Source organism: Hyperolius riggenbachi, chromosome 5, assembly GCF_040937935.1.
Source record: "Hyperolius riggenbachi isolate aHypRig1 chromosome 5, aHypRig1.pri, whole genome shotgun sequence".
In the NCBI taxonomy this organism is placed as follows: Eukaryota; Metazoa; Chordata; class Amphibia; order Anura; family Hyperoliidae; genus Hyperolius; species Hyperolius riggenbachi.
Window position 1 is genome coordinate 301,058,938 of NC_090650.1, and position 20,458 is coordinate 301,079,395.

Sequence of the window (20,458 nt, forward strand, 5' to 3'; positions counted from 1 at the left end):
TTAAGGCATCTAATTACATTTATGTTTGCTAAAGAATGTTTCTCCTCTGTATGTCAGTGTATATAAGCTGTGTTTTTCAGTTTTGGTCAGGAACCAGTCCGACGAAGGCTTTTTATAAGTCGAAAGCTCACTGTTTATCCATCTCTAAATTAGCCAATAAATGGTATCATCCTGATTCAAAACTTCTTTCTTTTACTCATGGCTAACACGGTACAACACTTTACTGCTTCACAGTCTTTAAAAAGACTTTTGTTTTATATACAGTCTTTAAAAAGACAATTGTTTTATGTTGAAACAACTAATATGGGTCTGTCTCTCCTCTCTCCAACACCAGACTGAAACCCACAAGCTTTTGTGACTGTCACACCGCTCTTATGTACAAAATGGGTGAGATAGCTGATGATAGGTAGCTAGGAGCTGGTTGCTAACGTAGGATTGGTTGTTTTTTGTTAAGACTCTAATTGGTGCAGAAATTCAGTTTTTAATGCAGAAATCAGCAGAATTAAGCTTCTGTGATGGGTCTATCCCTTCCGATCCTTCTGATTGGCTAATGCAGCTTTTACACGCTTCTGATTAAATTCCAACAGAATTCCGCATAGAAATTCTGCTATTTCCAATTAACGCTATAGCTTTTCTGTTCGAACGGAATTGCCTATTTCTGCCCGGAATCGCGGAAATCTCCATTCTGCGGAATCCGACGAGCAACCTTGCTGGCGTTTGTGATTTGTGATTGCGATTGCTAGTGGAAAAGAACCTTCATTGTTCCATCTGCCTCATTTTGGACACAATAAAACAATCCATAAGAGGTTTATTCAGGGTGTAACTAGAAATCACTGGCACCTCCTGCGAAACTTTGGATGGGGCCCCCCAACCCCCCCTGCTTTCTGCACAGGTAAACTGAGAACCAATGTTATTCAGTTGCTAGTACACACTTTAATGTGTTTTCCCCCTGCAGATAAAAATCAGCACTGCACACATTTTCTCTATAAATTACATTAGCTTCTGTGATAAACACATACAGACACACATAGTGTGCAGAAAACGCATACAGAAAACCGACAGATGAGTGTGCTCCCAGCCTCAGCTTCTTACACTCACTCTGTCCTCCTCTGATGAAGCTGAGCTAGCTCTGCAGACTCCTCCAGCATCACTACAGTACACAGCACTTGGGGAGGGGGTGCAGAGGCAGTGGGTGGGGTGTTGTGCAGAAGAGCCTGTTGCACAATGACTATGGACTGTCTGCAAATATTTGTATGGTTCCTTTTCAGTGGCTGAGCAGATGCAGTCATAGGAACAATTGTGCAGAGCGCAGAAAGTTTTTTTTTCTCTCTGTGCCCTTAGTTCTTCAGTCTCTCAGGATGGAAAAAAACCATCTCCCCCCATGGGGCCCCCTGTGGCTTCTGGGCCCCCCCTTCGGCTGCATGCCTTGCAGGGTCTATTGTTAAAAAATAAAATAAATTGATACCCTTAATTCAACTAGGTGTGGAGGCCTTATTCATTGCTGAAGGAATTTCAGAACCCCCCTTTAACAATTTCCTTTGACTGAAAGGAGACTGAAGTGAAACAATAACTTTCTATGAAGTATTACCTCAACTCATATTAGAAAAAAAAATGTACCACACTAGGTAAATGGTGGTAAAACTGTCTTTCTTCTCAGCAGTTTACATTTTCTCAGCAGTTGCTTTCAGACAGACTGTATTGCAATTTATATGAACAACAAGCACTTCATGATCAGATTGGAAACAAATGTAATCATTCTCAGATACAGTGTACATAACTCTCTATCCCCCCACTTGACTATGCACATGCTGACAGCTGGATACAGTTGTTACAGCATTATTACCTTAGTTCAGGGAAGAGTACAGCTACTCTAATACATTTTCTCATTCTACTTCCTATTTTAATCCTCGGAAAGATTGCCAGAAAGGTTAATAAGCTTATTCTCTGCCAGGACACTGTTTTTCTGTTGAGACTGAAAATGATCATTTCCGATGCAATCATTTGAAAAGAGCTTGATCTTGCCGTAACACACAAGACCTGATGTATCAAGCACTGATGTTGATAGCTGACTTTTTATTTATTTGTTCATGTAAAAAGTGACAAGAAAACTAAATGATCATTATTAGGGTAACAGCAGAGGTCTATTTTCTCTCGAGTCTATCAGGTAATCCGTTAAGCTTTATTGTTTGGCAAATAGCACATTTTTCATATTAAAATTGTGTTTTCTTAGTGTGATAATCTCTTGAAATGGGTTACTTGCCACAATTACGCCTGTCTGGTTTATTATTGTAAACTTGTGTGTTTCATTGCATTCTGATATTTAGTATGAGCACTGCTATACATTTTGGTGTGCATTTTCTTGTTTTGTTTTATGCACAGGGATTCCTGTTCTGGCTTCTCATAGATTCAGATTAATGGACCAGCAGGGGGCACCAGTGGGAGACTCTTTTGCTGGGGCTCCCATCATTATTATTATTTATTGTATTTACAAAGCGCCAACATAATATGCAGCGCTGTACAATATATACGATCAGTGGTGCTCATCAGAGCTAGGATATCCGAGATACTCGGATATCCTCGCTCTTTTTTCACTATTCGAGCTTGAATACCGAGCTTGAATAGTATTAGCTATCCGGGCTGTGCTATCCGAACGCACTCGGATAGCAAGCAGCTATCCGGAGATATCCTAGCTATCTGAGCTCGGATAGTGTCACCAGCTCGGATAGCGTCACGTCTGACGTCACCTCGAGTCCTAACAAGTGAATCAGAGGGCTCCCAGCCAATCACAGAGGCGGAGCCTGGCCAAGTCCCCCTCTATAAATAGCGGACGCCATCTTGCCTCACTCGTCCTGCTTGCGACTTACTGACTGATTGTACTGAGAGATTGCTCCAGTGCTTTTTGTCTGTGTGCAAGTGCATTTATATTGTTCTAAACCAAGCGTTTTTACACTCCAACACTTGATATTCAACTGTATTGCTTTGTATTGTAGATAGATTGTATTTTAGGCAGTTTAGTTTGTGTGATTAGGGACTAGGGAGGGAGACTGTCACCGGTGCTGCTGCAGCTGCAGCCAGCAGCTAGGCCCTGTGCCTAGGCAAGGCAGCCTTCCCTGCTCTGTGCTCTAGTCTCTAGTTACCTGTGTTCTCACCTGTCCTACTCTACTGTATTACTACTTCTGTGTTAGATAGATTTGTACTATTTTGTAGTTAGCAAGGCCCAGCTTTACTGTTATACCTGTCCTGTATCTGCTCTCTGTAATCTAGTCACACCTGTTCTATTATTTAGCTAGATTCTTCTATTGTTTAGTTAGTAGTACTGTAGTGTACTCTAGTCTGTGTATAGGGACCGTCCGTCACCGCGTTACCTAGGGTCTTTGTGTGCACAGTGCACGTCTGCGCTGTCCGCACCCTCTCGTTAGTGCTACACCCGTCCTATTGTTTATATTACTTCTATTGTGTATTCGCTGACTATACTGTACTGTAGTCTGTGTACAGGGACAACGTCAGTCAGCGTCAGCTAGGGTCTTTGTGTGCGCAGTGCATGCCTGCGCTGTCCGCACCCTCTTGTTAGTGCTACACCCGTCCTATTTTTTTCTATTACTTCTATTGTGTATTTGCTGACTTGTACTGTACTGTAGTCTGTGTATAGGGATACCGTCAGTCAGCGTCAGCTAGGGTCTTTGTGTGCGCAGTGCACGTCTGCGCTGTCCACACCCTCTCATTAGTGCTACACCCGTCCTATTGTTTATATTACTTGTATTGTGTATTCGCTGAATTGTACTGTAGTCTGTGTATAGGGACACCATCAGTCAGCGTCAGCTAGGGTCTTTGTGGGCGCACTGCGCACTCTCTCGTTAGCGCTACACCAATCTCTGCTGTAGAGTACACCTGTCCGTCACCTCACCCACCCACCACCACCAGTCCAACCCCATTAAAGTACCCCACTTGTCCCACCCGCCTTTACATACATACGTTTTTTTTTTTCATGTGTATAATATTAAAAATATACGATGTCTGGCACTGGCAGCCGCGGTTTGGGCAGGGGCAGCAAGGGCATCGCCAAGAGAGGAGGTCGTGGGTGTGGCAGCTGCGCCACCACCACCATGCGCAGTTCTGCGTCTGCACCAGTGGCTATTCTGCCATTAGCCACTGGCCGTGGACACCTTGGCCGCCCAACAGCTGGGAGTCACGCTGCAGAGACACAGCAGCAGCAGCCTGTGGCGCAGATGTTCCTCCCACCACCAGGTCGTAGCCGTCCTATTGAGGAGAAGGACGCAGACTCTGTGGTGGAACTGATGGTGAATGAGCAGGCCACCATTAGCTCTGGAACCGAGTCCTCCACCCCCGCCACCACTCCTGTTCGCAAGAGCAGCAGCAGCCGACCAGCACTGCCTGGGGAGGAGGAGGAGGAGTGCAGTTCTCCAGTCCCAGCGGGCGACACCAGCACCATGTCACTAAGCACCTTCTTATCCCCAAGCACAGCGTGGTTATAGAGTGCTGTTGCGGCAGAATTGGAGGAGGAAGGAATGCTCATGGGCACTTTGGGGGTTGTTGCTTTGGACAGTCAGACAGTGGTGACTGTCCATCCGCCAATGCATGCAGAAGGGGAGTTTGTGGGATCCCAGCAGGACATGTTTGTGGAGGGGGAGGATGATGATGACAGGGTGAAGGAGAGAGACTGGCTGGGTGCCAGGTCCTGGGAGTGGGGATGTCATCAGCTCGGAGGAGGAGGATGCATCTGTGGGCCTTGCTAGAAGGATCAGCATCACAGGCATGGGCAGGATCACAAGTGGGCGTGGTATGCAGGCCACACAGCGTGCTGATCCGGAGACGAGTTCTGCCAGTGCCACCACCAGCCGCACCAAACCCCCCCCCCCCCCCAACCACCACAGGGAGACCAGCGGCAGCAGCACCTTCCAGCCGAAGGGGCAACTTCACCTCCCCAATTTGGAATTTTTTCACCCTGCCATATGTGGAGTGCAAGTATGCCACCTGCAACCAGTGCCGCCAGCAGCTCAGCAGAGGGAAGGAGCCCTCTGCGTTTGGCACCACCTCTCTGGTGAACCATCTGACAGGGAAACACTTTCATGAGCATGAGCAGTTCATGAAGTTGAAGGAAGCTGGCAGTGGCAGTGGCAGACCCGCCACCACTGCGAAGCCGTTGGCAGCAGCCACCCGCCCTCCTCCACCTCCTCCAGCAGCACCAGCAGGAGTGCGTCAGAAACGCACTGCTCCTCTTCCCTCTGCAACTCCTGCCGCCGACACTGAGGCCTGTTCTGGCAGCCAGTCCTCAGTGGCCTCCTCTGCTCCCTCCACTGATTCCCGTGTCAGCAAAAGGCGTCGCCAGACCCTGCTCAGCGACACCTTCCAGGGGGTGGTCAGGGTTCTGCCTCCCAGCAGCCGTCGTGTGCGTCAGCTGAACGGCTTGCTGGCATGGGCCATGTGCTCCCAACTCCTGCCTTATTCCCTTGTGCAGGAGGGGAGCGACATGCATGCGCTCCTGATGTGTGCAGCCCCCAATTGGCCAATCCCCAGCCGACATTATTTTGCACGCACGACCATCCCTGCACTTCACTGCTCTGTGATGGCCAATGTCGGGAGAGGGCTGGATCACATGGTGGGTCAACGGGTCCACGTCACCATGGACTCGTGGAGCAGCCGGTTGGGGACAGGCCGCTATCTGTCCTTCACTGCGCATTGGGTCAGCTTGGTGGAAGGGGGTGAGGAGGGGGGAGCAGCATCAGGCACTGTCAGAGCAGCAGCAGCAGCAACAACGCAGTGGGTGGTGCCACCATGCAGGGTCAGCGGAATTGCAGCAGGTTCCTCTGATCCGCTTCCATCCTCCCACACACCAGCCCAACCCCCCCTCAGCAGCAGCGTGAAGCCCCACCACTGCCAAGCGCTGCTGGAATTGGTCAGCCTGGGGAAGACCAAACTGACGGCGAACCATGTCCTGGCCAAACTCCGAGAGCAGGAGAGGAATTGGCTGACCCACAGAGGCCTCAGAGTCGGAGAGGTGGTGTCCGACAATGGGGCAAACCTTGTTGCTGCCATCAACAAGGGAGACCTGACCCACATCCCCTGCCTGGTGCACGTCCTAAACCTGGTAGTCTAAAAGTTCCTGCGGACCTACCAGGGGATGGATTGACTCCTTGAGGCGGCAAGGAAGGTTGTGCGTCATTTCCGGCACTCGCCCGCAGCCGTAGCGAGCCTGGAAGAGTTGCAGAAGGAGCTGCACCTGCCACAGCACCAGCTCATGATCGACGTTCCAACTCGCTGGAACTCCACCCTGGGCTGGCGATGTTGGAGCGTCTGGTTGAACAGAGGCAGGCTGCATCACTGCAACTGGGCGTGCCGCCACCAACCTCCCGTCCATCATCTCCACCGAGGACTGGGGGCACATGCAGCAGGTGTGCTCAGTCCTGGCACCCAGGGGCGTAACTAGAAATCAATGGGCCCCCCTGCGAATATTTGGATGGGGCCCCCCCCATAGGTGCCAAATAATCGTAATGGGGCAGCGTTTCACTGTAAATTAATTGTAAAGTGGGCAGCATTTTACCAGACAATCGTAATATGGGCCAGAAAATCGTAATGTGGGCAGAGTTCACCAGAAAATCGTAATGTGAGCCTTTAGAAAATCATAATGTGGGCAGAGTTCACCAGAAAATCGTAATGTGGGCACCAGTCACCAGAAAATCGTAACGTGAGCAGCAGTCACCAGAGGATTGTAACGTGGACAGCATTCACCAGACAATCGTAACGTGGGCAGTGTTCACCAGAAAATCGTAATGTGGGCCAGAAAATCGTAATGTGGGCAGCGTTCACCAGAAAATCGTAACGTGGACAGCATTCACCAGACAATCGTAACGTGGGCAGTGTTCACCAAAAAATCGTAATGTGGGTCAGAAAATCGTAATGTGGGCAGAGTTCACCAGAAAATCGCAATGTGGGCAGCAGTCACCAGAAAATCGCCATATGGGCAGCAGTCACCAGAAAATCGCAATGTGGGCATCAGTCACCAGAAAATCCTAATGTGGGCAGCAGTCACCAGAATATCGTAATGTGGGCAGCAGTCACCAGAAAATCCTAATGTGGGCAGCAGTCAGTCACCAGAATATCATAATGTGGGCAGCACACACCAGAAAATCCTAAAGTGGGCAGCAGTCACCAGAAAATCCTTATGTGGGCAGCAGTCACCAGAAAATCGCAATGTGGGCAGCAGTCACCAGAAAATCCTAATGTGGGCAGCATACACCAGAAAATCGCAATGTGGGCAGCAGTCACCAGAAAATCGCAATGTGGGCAGCAGACACCTGAAAATCGTAATGTGGGCAGCAGACACCAGAAAATCGTAATGTGGGCAGCAGACACCTGAAAATCGTAATGTGAGCAGCAGACACCTGAAAATCGCAATGTGGGCAGCAGTGACCAGAAAATCGCAATGTGGGCAGCAGTGACCAGAAAATCGTAATGTGGGCAGCAGACACCTGAGAATCGCAATGTGGGCAGCAGACACCAGAAAATCGTAATGTGGGCAGCAGACACCAGAAAATCGCAATGTGGGCAGCAGACACCAGAAAATCATAATGTGGGCAGCAGACACCTGAAAATCGTAATGTGGGCAGCAGGCACCTGAAAATCGTAATGTGGGCAGCAGACACCAGAAAATCATAATATGGGCAGGAGACACCTGAAAATCTTAATGTGGGCAGCAGACACCAGAAAATCGCAATGTGGGCAGCAGTGACCAGAAAATCGTAATGTGGGCAGCAGACACCTGAAAATCATAATGTGTGCAGCAGACACCTGAAAATCACAATGTAGGCAGCAGACACTAGAAAAAAAAATGCACCTGTGAAAAAAAAACAATTCACTTACCTGACAGAAGTCTCCTCCTCTCCCGGCATCTGGCTCGCAGCTCCCCGAGTCCTCCTGCAGCACATCTCCCGCGCTGACAGGCAGAGTGCAGGGCTACAGCAAGATGGCTGCCGAAGCCCTGTACTGGAGACACAAATAGTCTCCAGTGCAGGGCTTCTTCGGCGGCCATCTTGCCGTAGCCCTGCTCTGCCTGCCGGAGACTATGCAGGCTGCTGGAGCGGGGCATGAAGTTGAGCACCTTGGGGTCCAGAGCAGCTCTCCCCCCACGCACAGTGAACGGGCCCCAGAGCAGCCCCGGGCCCCCCTGCGGCTGAGGGGGTCGCATCCCCGGTAGGTACGCCGGTGCTGGCACCCTTCATGCAGGCCACCAAAATGGTAAGCAGGGACCATGCAATGGTGTGCGAGTGGGTCCCCTTGGTGTGTGTGCTAGACAGGGCCCTGTATGCACTGCTGGAAGAGGGAGCAGCAGCCATGGACCAGCAGGAGCTGCAGGCAGCTTCACAGGCCACCTCTGAGGAGGAGGGCTTGCAGTTGGTGGAGGTCCCTGACCTTGCTGCTGATGAGGGGGAGCAGCAGAGCGTAGCTGGACTGGTGCGGGGGTGGAGAGAGGATGAGGTGCAGGAGGCAGAGGAAGAGGAAGACAGCACTGTCAGCTCTGGGGCTGCCGATGATGTGCCAGCAGACGTGGCCAGACTCTTCCCAATGGCAGCGCACATGCTGAGGTGTCTGCACACAGACCCAAGGGTCATCCAGATGAAGAAGAGGGAGGACATCTGGATCTGCATGATGCTGGACCCACGTCTGAAGGGGAAGCTCAACCAGTTCCTGCCTACAGGAGGAGACCGTGCGCAACAAATGAGGGATTTGCAGCTGTCCCTTGGTGAGCGCTTGGAGGAAGCCTTCCCTCAGCTATCTACCCCCACTGTCCAGCCAGCACAGAGGCAGCAGCAGGTGCCTGCATCCACCAGCAGCAAGCGCACGCGCACCACAGACCTGCTGTCTCTGACCAACGAGCTCTACATGAGTGTAGAGCTGCCAAGGACTAGAGAGGAGGTGCCTGCAGCAGCATCCTTCTCCGGTCACAGACAGCGCTTGACCCGCATGGTGGCTGACTACATGGTGTCCTTCAGCGGGCTTGACAGCGTTGCCCCTGTTGATCCCATGGAGTATTGGGTCAAGCACCTGCCGATCTGGAGCGAGCTTGCGCAGTACGCCCTGGAAGTGCTCTCCTGCCCCCCTTCCAGCGTACTGTCAGAGCGTTGCTTCAGTGCAGCTGGTGGAGTCGTCACTGAGAAGCAATCTCATCTGTCTCACAAGTCTGTGGACAGACTGACGTTTCTCAAAATGAACCAGGCTTGGGTGGAAGGTGAATTCCTGGCCCCTGTTGTCGGCCAGAGGGGGACATGAAGTGGCGCACACACGCATTACACCTGCTGCTGCTGCTGCTGCTGCTGTATTTCTTTCTGCTGTTTGTGTCTCCACTGCCAGGGAACACATTAAAAAAAATTGTAATTATTTTAGAGGTGTCCGGGTTGAAAACTGTGCTGTTCCAATTGTGTATTGGACACAATGTGGGCTTCACGACCGCTGTCTGGAACCTCATGCTGTGTATTTACGGCCCTGGAACCACCGCTAGGAACCTGGGCCTATTATGTCTCGCTGCCTGCCCGCCTGCCTGCTGCAAAATGCCAGTCTGCCACACACACTCATCCTCCTCACGTTGCCTGCTACTGCATTTCCTCCTGCTGTCTGTGTTTCCACTGCCAGGGAACACATTACAAGGTGCTGCTGCCCATGCACCAACAGCTATTACGCTCAAAAATAGCTGCCTCTCTGCCTGCATTATTTTGAAAAAAAAATTGTAATTAATTTAGAGGTGTCTGGGTTGAAAACTGTGCTGTCCCAATTGTGTATTGGACACAATGTGGGCTTCACGACCGCTGTCTGGAACCTCATGCTGTTTATTTACGGCCCTGGTACCACCGCTAGGAACCAGGGCCTATTATGTCAGTCAAATCACACTGCCTGACACACACTACTCCTCCTCCTGTAGCTGCATTGAGCTTCTGCTGTCTGTGTGCTGCTACCACTGCCAGGGAGAACAGAAGAAGAACTATTTTCTGCTGCCACCTGCCCACCCACTCTCCTACCGGCAGCCATTACCACACTACAACTTGCAACTACTTCCTCCTCCTGCTGATGTCTGTGTTTTACCACCGCTAGGGTACACAGAAAAAGGCGCTGTGGCTTGCAATGTGCCACTACCTACCTATTATGCCATCAACACAAATATAACTATGGTGTTATTAAAATAAAATATTTCCACAAATGAAGTAAAAAAAAAATATTACAAAAGAAACGAAAACCAAGACACATAATATAATGATAGAGAAGAAGAGGAAGAAGAAGAAGAGGATATAGAAGAAGAAGATATAGAAGAAGAAGATGAAGAAGATATAGAAGACGAAGATGAAGAAGATATAAAAAGAAGAAGAAGAAGATATAGAAGAAGAAGATATAGAAGAAGAAGATATAGAAGAAGAAGAAGAAGAAGAAGATATAAGAAGAAGAAGAAGAAGAGGAAGAAGAAGATATAGAAGAAGAAGAGGAAGAAGAAGAAGAAGAAGATATAAGAAGATATAGAAGAAGAAGAAGAGGAAGAAGAAGAAGATATAGAAGAAGAAGAAGAGGAAGAAGAAGAAGATATAGAAGAAGAAGAAGAGGAAGAAGAAGATATAGAAGAAGAAAAAGATAATTGAAGAAGATACAAGAAGTAGAAGATGAAGAAGATAATTGAAGAAGATACAAGAAGTAGAAGATGAAGAAGATTCGAGTAGAAGAAGATATAGAACAAGAAGAAAAAGAAGAAGATATAGAAGAAGAAGAAGATATAGATGAAGAAGATGAAGACGACGTAAATGAAGACTTCAAACTTACAACCATTTTGGACACACCTTCTCATGCAAACACTTTTCATGAACTTAATTTACTATTTTTGATACCTTTTTTATAACTACTACATCACCACATAATCACTAGATGTTTTTCTTCATAAAAAAGGTGGTTTCATGCATCATTGACCTCCAATACAAGTTTTAAAAGCTATTTAAGGCCAGCTCGAATATTTTACTTGAATACAGACTCTGATAGTGACGTCGGATATCCGAGGTCGAATCGGATATTCGATTAACTCGAATATCGAACTTCGAGATGAATTTAGATAGTTTACTATCCGAATTCGACCAAACTCGAATAGGATAATGAGGTATCCGATCAACACTGTATACGATTACAGACAATGATATCAGGGGTGACCAACAACACAATACAGGCAATAAGCCGTAAGATACAACAACAACATACAGGTAGTAATACAATGCCAGATCATGCACTGGAGTTGAAGTATGATACACAAGGAGAGGGCCCTGCCAAAGGCTTACAATCAAGAGGAAGGGGGTAGGGGCACAAACTGAGGGGGCTGCATCAAGAGGTTCTCAGCAGAGAGAGATAGGGCAGTGTTGAGGTCGGGTAGACCTACTTGAAGAGGTGAGTTTTGAGGGCTTGTTTGAAGGTGTTGAAGGAGGGCAAGCCTGATGGGCAGTGAGAGAGAGTTCCACAGGATGGGGCAGCTCTAGTGAAGTCCTGTAGTAATGCGTGTGAGTGTGAGATGCGTGGGTTGGTTAAGAGGAGGTTGTTAGAGGAGCGAAGTGGGAGGCCAGGTGTGTATCTGCTGACCAGGTGAGAGATGTAGATCGGGTAGGACTTGTGTATAGATTTGTAGGCCAAACATAGGATCTTAAAGCTGATTCAGAGGCGGATTGGAAGCCAGTGAAGGGATTTGCATGGGGAGAAGTGATGCACTGTGCACAAATACAGCAGTGCAAATGGGTGTTTGATTGGTCTTCAAATTAACAGAATACCCCAGAATATTTGACTGAGACAGCACCTTAGACTTAGATGAAGGAGCAAGAAATATTAGTTTGGGGTGGGGGAAAACTCTTAAATATTTTTTTTGACTGGAATGGGCAGAGCAGGGTCATTCACAAGGCATCCTAGGCAGATGCCTGGGGTCTAGTGGGTGTCAACGGGCCCAACTGCCACATTCTTTGACCCCACCAGCAACCTTGCATATCAGAAAGCCTATATCATGCACTGTACCTTCAAGTCTCCTGCTGGTGACTGGCGGACTTTTTAATAGATTTCCACTGACTACCAGCAGATGTCCCTCTTCAAGTTGTGATTTATGCAGTTCTTTGGCCCACCTGCAGGTGGAACTCTCTGAACATTGTGAATGGTCACATGACTATCAGTCAACTTATTTAAAGAGAAACCGTAACCAAGAATTGAACTTCATCCCAATCAGTAGCTGATACCCCCTTTCCCATGAAAAATCCATTCCTTTTCTCAAGCGGATCATCAGGGGGCTCTGTATGGCTGATTTTGTGGTGAAACCCCTCCCACAGTGTGATGTAATTGCCTCACAGCTCTAAGGTCCTGACATCACACTGTGGGAGCCTTGTTGCATTGCGGGAAATAACAGCTGTTTCCAACTGCAAAAAAAAAGCAAGCAGCATCTCCTTCCAGTGACATCACCTGCCAGCAGTAAAAATGTCACCATGTGATAAAAGTCAGAATGTAAATCAGGGAGAGTAAAGATTTTAAAACAAGCAAACACTGACTAAATCATTTATACATAATTATTGTAAAAATTAAGCACTTTTTTCTTTACTAGAACAGCATTCAAAGGGTTAAACACAGGTCAGAAAAGCTCCATATTGGGAGAGCTGGATGCATCCGAACTAGAGATAATGTTATCTTGTGTTTAATTGAATAAAGTGAGAAATGTAAACAAACACTTCTCTGACATTGCAGACTCTCCTGAACAAAGACAGACAGAAAGTATTTCTGCTTATATTTCAAAATGAAAAAGAACAGTTATGAATAAAAGGCAAAGTCAGCTCTGAAAGCAAAAAAGTGTACTTGGATACTTGTAATTTCTAAATGAATAATAATACTTATGTGCAAAAGCAAATCTAATAGCCATATGGCATATAAAAAGTAGGAAAACATGTTTTTATTGAATATTATGTCAGGGTTTTATACCGCTTTAAAGGATACCACAACCGAACGGTTGTGGTAAAATTGACTGCAGCACTGTGTAGGGTATAAGGAGTACATACCTTCCGTGCCTCCAGCCCCCCTCCATCTGCCGCTGTTCTTAGTTTGTAAATGCTGGTGTCCGGCGACTTTCCTGACCCTTGCTAATCATGTGACGCTCGGTGTAATGGAGCGCACACGCAGCAGAAAGGGGACAGCGTGCTTCTGAGCCTCGCACTATGCGCCGGCCAGAAGCAAGGGGGAAGGACATACTGCGCACACAGGGCGCAGTATGTCCGGGGTAAGGGTCAGGAAAGTCGCCGGACACCAGCATTTATAAACTAAGAACAGTGGCAGATGGAGGGGGGCTGGAGGCACGGAAGGTATGTACTCCTTATACCCTACACAGTGCTGCAGTCAATTTTACCACAACCGTTCGGTTGTGGTATCCTTTAACCACTTCCCGACCGCCGTATGTACAATTGGCGGCCGGGAAGTGCACCCCGCAAGGACCGCCGTATTGACAATTGGCGGCGGTCCTTGTAGGGGCATGGGCGGAGCGATCGTGTCATCAGTGACGCGATCCTCCGCCTCCGCCTGGCGCCGCTCACCCGCCGCAACATCCCGCCGGCTATACGGAAGCGCCGGCGGGATGTTAACCCCGCGATCGCCGCATACAAAGTGTATAATACACTTTGTAATGTTTACAAAGTGTATTATACAGGCTGTCTCCTGCCCTGGTGGTCCCAGTGTCCGAGGGACCACCAGGGCAGGCTGCAGCCACCCTACTCTGTACCAAGCACACTGATTTCCCCCCCCCCCCCTGCCCCAGATCGCCCACAGCACCCATCAGACCCCCCCCTGCCCACCCCCCAGACCCCTGTTTGCACCCAATCACCCCCCTAATCACCCATCAATCACTCCCTGTCACTATCTGTCAACGCTATTTTATTTTTTTATCCCCCACCCTGCTCCCTGCCCCCTCCTGATCACCCCCCACCCCTCAGATTCTCCCCAGACCCCCCCCCCCCAGACCACCCCCCCTGTTTACTGTATGCATCTATCCCCCTGATCACCTGTCAATCACCTGTCAATCACCTGTCAATCACCTGTCAATCACCCATCAATCACCCGTCAATCACCCCCTGTCACTGCCACCCATCAGCCAGCCCCTAACCTGCCCCTTGCGGGCAATCTGATCACCCCCCACACCAATAGATCGCCCGCAGATCCGACATCAGATCACCTCCCAAATCCATTGTTTACATCTATTCTCTCCTCTAAACACCCACTAATTACCCATCAATCACCCATCAATCACCCCCTATCACCACCTGTCACTTTTACCTATCAGATCAGACCCTAATCTGCCCCTTGCGGGCACCCAATCACCCGCCCACACGCTCAGATTGCCCTCTGACCCCCCCTTATCAATTCACCAGTGCATTAATTACATCTGTTCTTCCCTGTAATAACCCACTGATCACCTGTCAATCACCTGCCAATCACCTATCACCCATCAATCACCCCCTGTCACCCCCTGTCACTGCCACCCATCAATCAGCCCCTAACCTGCCTCTTGCGGGCAATCTGATCACCCACCCACACCATTAGATTGCCCGCAAACCCGCCGTCAGATTACCTCCCAAATGTATTGTTTACATCTGTTATCTTCTCTAAACACCCAGTAATTACCCATCAATCACCCATCAATCACCCCCTATCACCACCTGTCACTGTTACCTATCAGATCAGACCCTAATCTGCCCCTTGCGGGCACCCAATCACCCGCCCACATGCTCAGATTGCCCTCAGACCCCCCCCCCCTTATCAATTCACCAGTGCATTAATTACATCTGTCCTTCCCTGTAATAACCCACTGATCACCTGTCAATCACCTGCCAATCACCTATCACCCATCAATCACCCCCTGTCACTGCCACCCAACAATCAGCCCCTAACCTGCCCCTTGCGGGCAATCTGATCACCCACCCACACCAATAGATCGCCCGCAGATCCGACATCAGATCACCACCCAAGCGCAGCGTTTACATCTATTCTCTCCTCTAAACACCCACTAATTACCCATCAATCACCCCCTATCACCACCTATCACCACCTGTCACTGTTAACCATCAGATCAGACCCTAATCTGCCCCTTGCGGGCACCCAATCGCCCGCCTACACGCTCAGATTGCCCTCAGACCCCCCCTTATCAATTCGCCAGTGCAATATTTACATCTGTTCTCCCCTGTAATAACCCACTGATTACCTGTCAATCACCTATCAATCACCCATCAATCACCCCCTGTCACTGCCACCCATCAATCACCCCCTGTCACTGCCACCCATCAATCACCCGCTGTCACTGCCACCCATCAATCAGCCCCTAACCTGCCCCTTGCGGGCAAACTGATCACCCACCCACACCAATAGATCGCCCGCAGATCCGACATCAGATCACCACCCAAGCGCAGTGTTTCCATCTATTCTCTACCCTAAACACCCACTAATTACCCATCAATCACCCACTGTCACTGCTACCTATCAGATTAGACCCCTATCTGCCCCTAGGGCACTCAATCACCCGCCCACACCCTCAGAATGCCCTCAGACCCCAGCCCTGATCACCTCGCCAGTGCATTGCTTGCATCTATTCCCCCCTCTAATCACACCTTGAGACACCCATCAATCACCTCCTGTCACCCCCTAGCACACCTACCCATCAGATCAGGCCCCAATTTGCCCCGTGTGGGCTCCTGATCACTCGGCCAATCCCTCAGATCCCCCTCAGACCCCCTTCCGATCACCTCCCCAGTGCATTGATTGCATCTATTTTCCCCTCTAACCACCCCCTGAGACACCCATCAATCACCTCCTGTCACCCCCCTAGCACTCCTATCCATCAGATCAGGCCCAATACAACCTGTCATCTAAAAGGCCACCCTGCTTATGACCGGTTCCACAAAATTCGCCCCCTCATAGACCACCTGTCATCAAAATTTGCAGATGCTTATACCCCTGAACAGTCATTTTGAGACATTTGGTTTCCAGACTACTCACGGTTTTGGGCCTGTAAAATGCCAGGGCGGTATAGGAACCCCACAAGTGACCCCATTTTAGAAAAAAGGACACCCCAAGGTATTCTGTTAGGTGTATGACGAGTTCATAGAAGATTTTATTTTATTGTCAAAAGTTAGCGGAAATTTATTTTTATTGGTTTTTTTTCACAAAGTGTCATTTTTCACTAACTTGTGACAAAAAATAAAATCTTCTATGAACTCGCCATACACCTAACGGAATACCTTGGGGTGTCTTCTTTCTAAAATGGGGTCACTTGTGGGGTTCCTATACTGCCCTGGCATTTTAGGGGCCCTAAACCGCGAGGAGTAGTCTAGAAAACAAATGCTTCAAAATGACCTGTGAATAGGACGTTGGGCCCCTTAGCGCACCTAGGCTGCAAAAAATTGTCACACATGTGGTACCGCTGTACTCAGGAAAAGTAGTATAATGTGTTTTGGGGTGTATTTTTACACATACCCATGCTGGATGGGAGAAATTTCTATGTAAATGGACAATTGTGTGTAAAAAAATCAAACAATTGTCATTTACAGAGATATTTCTCCCACTTAGCATGGGTATGTGTAAAAATACACCCCAAAACGCATTATACTACTTTTCCTGAGTACGGCGGTACCACATGTGTGACACTTTTTTACACCCTAAGTACGCTAAGGGGCCCAAAGTCCAATGAGTACCTTTAGGATTTCACAGGTCATTTTGCGACATTTGGTTTCAAGACTACTCCTCACGATTTAGGGCCCCTAAAATGCCAGGGCAGTATAGGAACCCCACAAATGACCCCATTCTAGAAAGAAGACACCCAAAGGTATTCCGTACGGAGTATGGTGAGTTCATAGAAGATTTTATTTTTTGTCACAAATTAGCGGAAAATGACACTTTGTGAAAAAAAACTATTAAAATCAATTTCGGCTAACTTGTGACAAAAAAATAAAAACTTCTATGAACTCACCATACTCCTAACGGAATACCTTGGGGTGTCTTCTTTCTAAAATGGGGTCATTAGTGGGGTTCCTATACTGCCCTGGCATTTTAGGGGCCCTAAACCGTGAGGAGTAGTCTTGAAACAAAAATGACCTGTGAAATTCTAAAGGTACTCATTGGACTTTGGGCCCCTTAGTGCAGTTAGGGTGCAAAAAAGTGCCACACATGTGGTATCGCCGTACTCAGGAGAAGTAGTATAATGTGTTTTGTGGTGTATTTTTACACATACCCATGCTGAGTGGGAGAAAGATCTCTGTAAATGGACAATTGTGTGTAAAAAAAATTAACAAATTGTCATTTACAGAGATATTTCTCCCACCCAGCATGGGTATGTGTAAAAATACACCCCAAAACACATTATACTACTTCTCCTGAGTACGGCAATACCACATGTGTGGCACTTTTTTGCAGCCTAACTGCGCTAAGGGGTCCAAAGTCCAATGAGCACCTTTAGGCTTTACAGGGGTGCTTACAATTTAGCACCCCCCAAAATGTCAGGACAGTAAACACACCCCACAAATGACCCCATTTTGGAAAGTAGACACTTCAAGGTATTCAGAGAGGGGCATGGTGAGTCCGTGGCAGATTTCATTTTTTTTTGTCGCAAGTTAGAAGAAATGGAAACTTTTTTTTTTTTTTTTTTTTTTCACAAAGTGTCATTTTCCGCTTACTTGTGACAAAAAATAATATCTTCTATGAACTCACTATGCCTCTCAGTGAATACTTTGGGATGTCTTCTTTCCAAAATGGGGTCATTTGGGGGGTATTTATACTATCCTGGAATTCTAACCCCTCATGAAACATGACAGAGGGTCAGAAAAGTTCGAGATGCTTGAAAATGGGAAAATTCACTTTTTGCAACATAGTTTGTAAACGCTATAACTTTTACCCAAACCAATAAATATACACTGAATGGGTTTTTTTTAATCAAAAACATGTTTGTCCACATTTTTCGCGCTGCATGTATACAGAAATTTTACTTTATTTGAAAACTGTCAGCACAGAAAGTTAAAAAAATCATTTTTTTGCCAAAATTCATGTCTTTTTTGCTGAATATAATAAAAAGTAAAAATCGCAGGAGCAATCAAATAGCACTAAAAGAAAGCTTTATTAGTGACAAGAAAAGGAGCCAAAATTCATTTAGGTGGTAGGTTGTATGAGCGAGCAATAAACCGTGAAAGCTGCAGTGGTCTGAATGGAAAAAAAGTGGCCGGTCCTTAAGGGGTAGAAAGCCCTAGGTCCTCAAGTGGTTAAGGCCTGTCTCTGCCAACAGTTAACTGCCAGATTCTTTTTCCTCAAAACCTCTGTGTGTCTGGTCATCCATTGCTGAATGCTGTTCATTGTTATCTGATTCCCTTGACCCTCCGCTTGTTCTGACTATGATCCATTCTACTGTTTGTATTATTTCAACTTCCTGGTTTTAAGCCTCTGCTTGTCTGACCATTCTTGCCTGCTGTTTGTGTGATTATGTAAATGTACATACATTGTGTGCATCTGTGCTTGTACATTTGATGTTGCATATATTTGCTTTAGTTAGTTAGGATTGTTATTCTGGGATCTGTGGTGCACCATATGTCCTGTATATATTACACACTTGTACTGTAAATAAACACTATTATTAATTTTACAATCCATTGTGTGGACCTTAGTATGTCCTATTAAGCAATATTCTGTTCCCTTTGCATCACCGCAATAATCTGCAAGTACAAATGATTACAAACTATCATGGGAAGCCAGATCTACTATGTTGCCTTTGGCCCTGTTTAGACTTAACCCTTCTCTCGGTATGGGTTACTATTACCAATACCCCTGAACACTTATAGATATCAGGGAGTGCCTATATTAATGATATCTTCCAATTCCACCTTCAGTTACCCTTATTACACTATCTGTTTTTAGCACCAGAGGTAGAGATGAACCCTGTTAGGTTCACGTAAAGAGAACATATCCTTACAAAGGTATACTACATGGGGGGCAAACACAATTCCTTTTAGAGAAACTGAAGTGATTGCAAGGATTTGAGCAGAACCTGTATTAATACCATTTGTCTCTTCTTTTTATCCTAGAAACAGGCCAGACTACAGTAGGAGACAGGTAATCTAAGTGAACATATAGGTAAACATGCTAACTAAGGCTCTTAGGATCATATTTTGAAACACCTAGTCTGTCTAGAAAACAAAGCTTCTAACACATTGAAATAGAAAAACAATAGTGATAGGATATTTTACAAAATGACTGTGTGCTAATGATTTATGAGATATTATTCTTTAACAAAGGTTTAGTCACCCTTCAATTGTTATTTTAGGTTTTGTAATTGTTCGATTTAATTTTTCCTGTAGGAAACCTAATGATGACTGAGAACATCTTTCGTTCATTTCCTATAGTGCCTCAGCCTTACTACATTTTTATTTTATTTTTTTGTTTTGTTTGTTTATATGTTTACTGTTAATGTGCACACCTGTGTGGGAATATTTCCCTTTACTTGCTTTGTGCCTGTAAGGGCTGTAAACTAAATTGGCTAAAGTGCAGAGCACAATATTTTGTGAGTAAATAGAAAAATGTACCTGGGAGTCAGAAATGTGTTATGTCTTTTTTTAAAATTCTGCATCAAATGTGTTTTGACCATTTTTCATAGCAGTTATTTAGAATAAGAAACTTTTTTCATGAATACTGAAACTAAAGTTGGTCTTCAATGTGTATAGATCTCCAATACAAATCAGGGAACTAAAAACACTTTACAGCATTTACTGTATGTAACGATCGGTGTCAGCACACAGAGAGAATCTGATTATTGATGATCTGCAGAATCAACAACAATACAGATGTATACTTGATTATGGATGATCTGCAGAATCACCAATAATACAAGTATGACTAACCTCTGGACACCTAATGAAGTGTAAGTGTTTGGTGTAACTGTAGGCTATCTTCCGTGAGGTGGGAGATACAGGCAGCTCGGCCAAGAACCACCTGAGGGGCAGGTGGCCCTGGGGTGTGCAGGGACTATCTCCCTGAGAGAGGGAACAGTGGGAACCTGGCAACCAGTGATACTTGGAGATCAGATAATAGACTGTACTGCAGCCAGGGGACTCCAGGGGAAGAGGCCACTGGCTGCTAACAGGCCAGACTCTCTGAGGAGTGGGAGTCCTAGTTGCAACTGACACTTGGTGGAATTGTGTCACAGCTAGTACAGATAGACTGAGCACTCAAGGGGTGAGTGACAGCCTGGAAGGTCGGGCAGGCCAGGTCGGCAACACACGAGCAGATAAGGTACAGAGACAGAAGGCTGATTCGGTAACCGGGTACAGGCAGGGTTTGGCAACAGGTAGGCAGATATGCAGAGGTACCGAATCAGGAAGCAATAGAGAGGTCGACAGAGCAAATAGTCATAACAGAAATAAAGCAGAGTCCTAGTCTG

At 47.0% G+C, this 20,458-nt stretch overlaps 1 long non-coding RNA gene across 1 annotated transcript in view; it reads left to right on the forward strand.

The window, feature by feature from the left end:
- LOC137517689 (uncharacterized) overlaps positions 1-19,450 on the forward strand; it is a 28,881-nt gene extending 9,431 nt beyond the window's left edge. Inside the window, exons 2-3 of the long non-coding RNA XR_011020624.1 lie at positions 19,107-19,134; positions 19,380-19,450. This is a non-coding gene — a long non-coding RNA (uncharacterized lncRNA). The remainder of the gene's footprint in view (positions 1-19,106; positions 19,135-19,379) is intronic.
- The last annotated feature ends 1,008 nt before the right edge of the window (positions 19,451-20,458 follow it).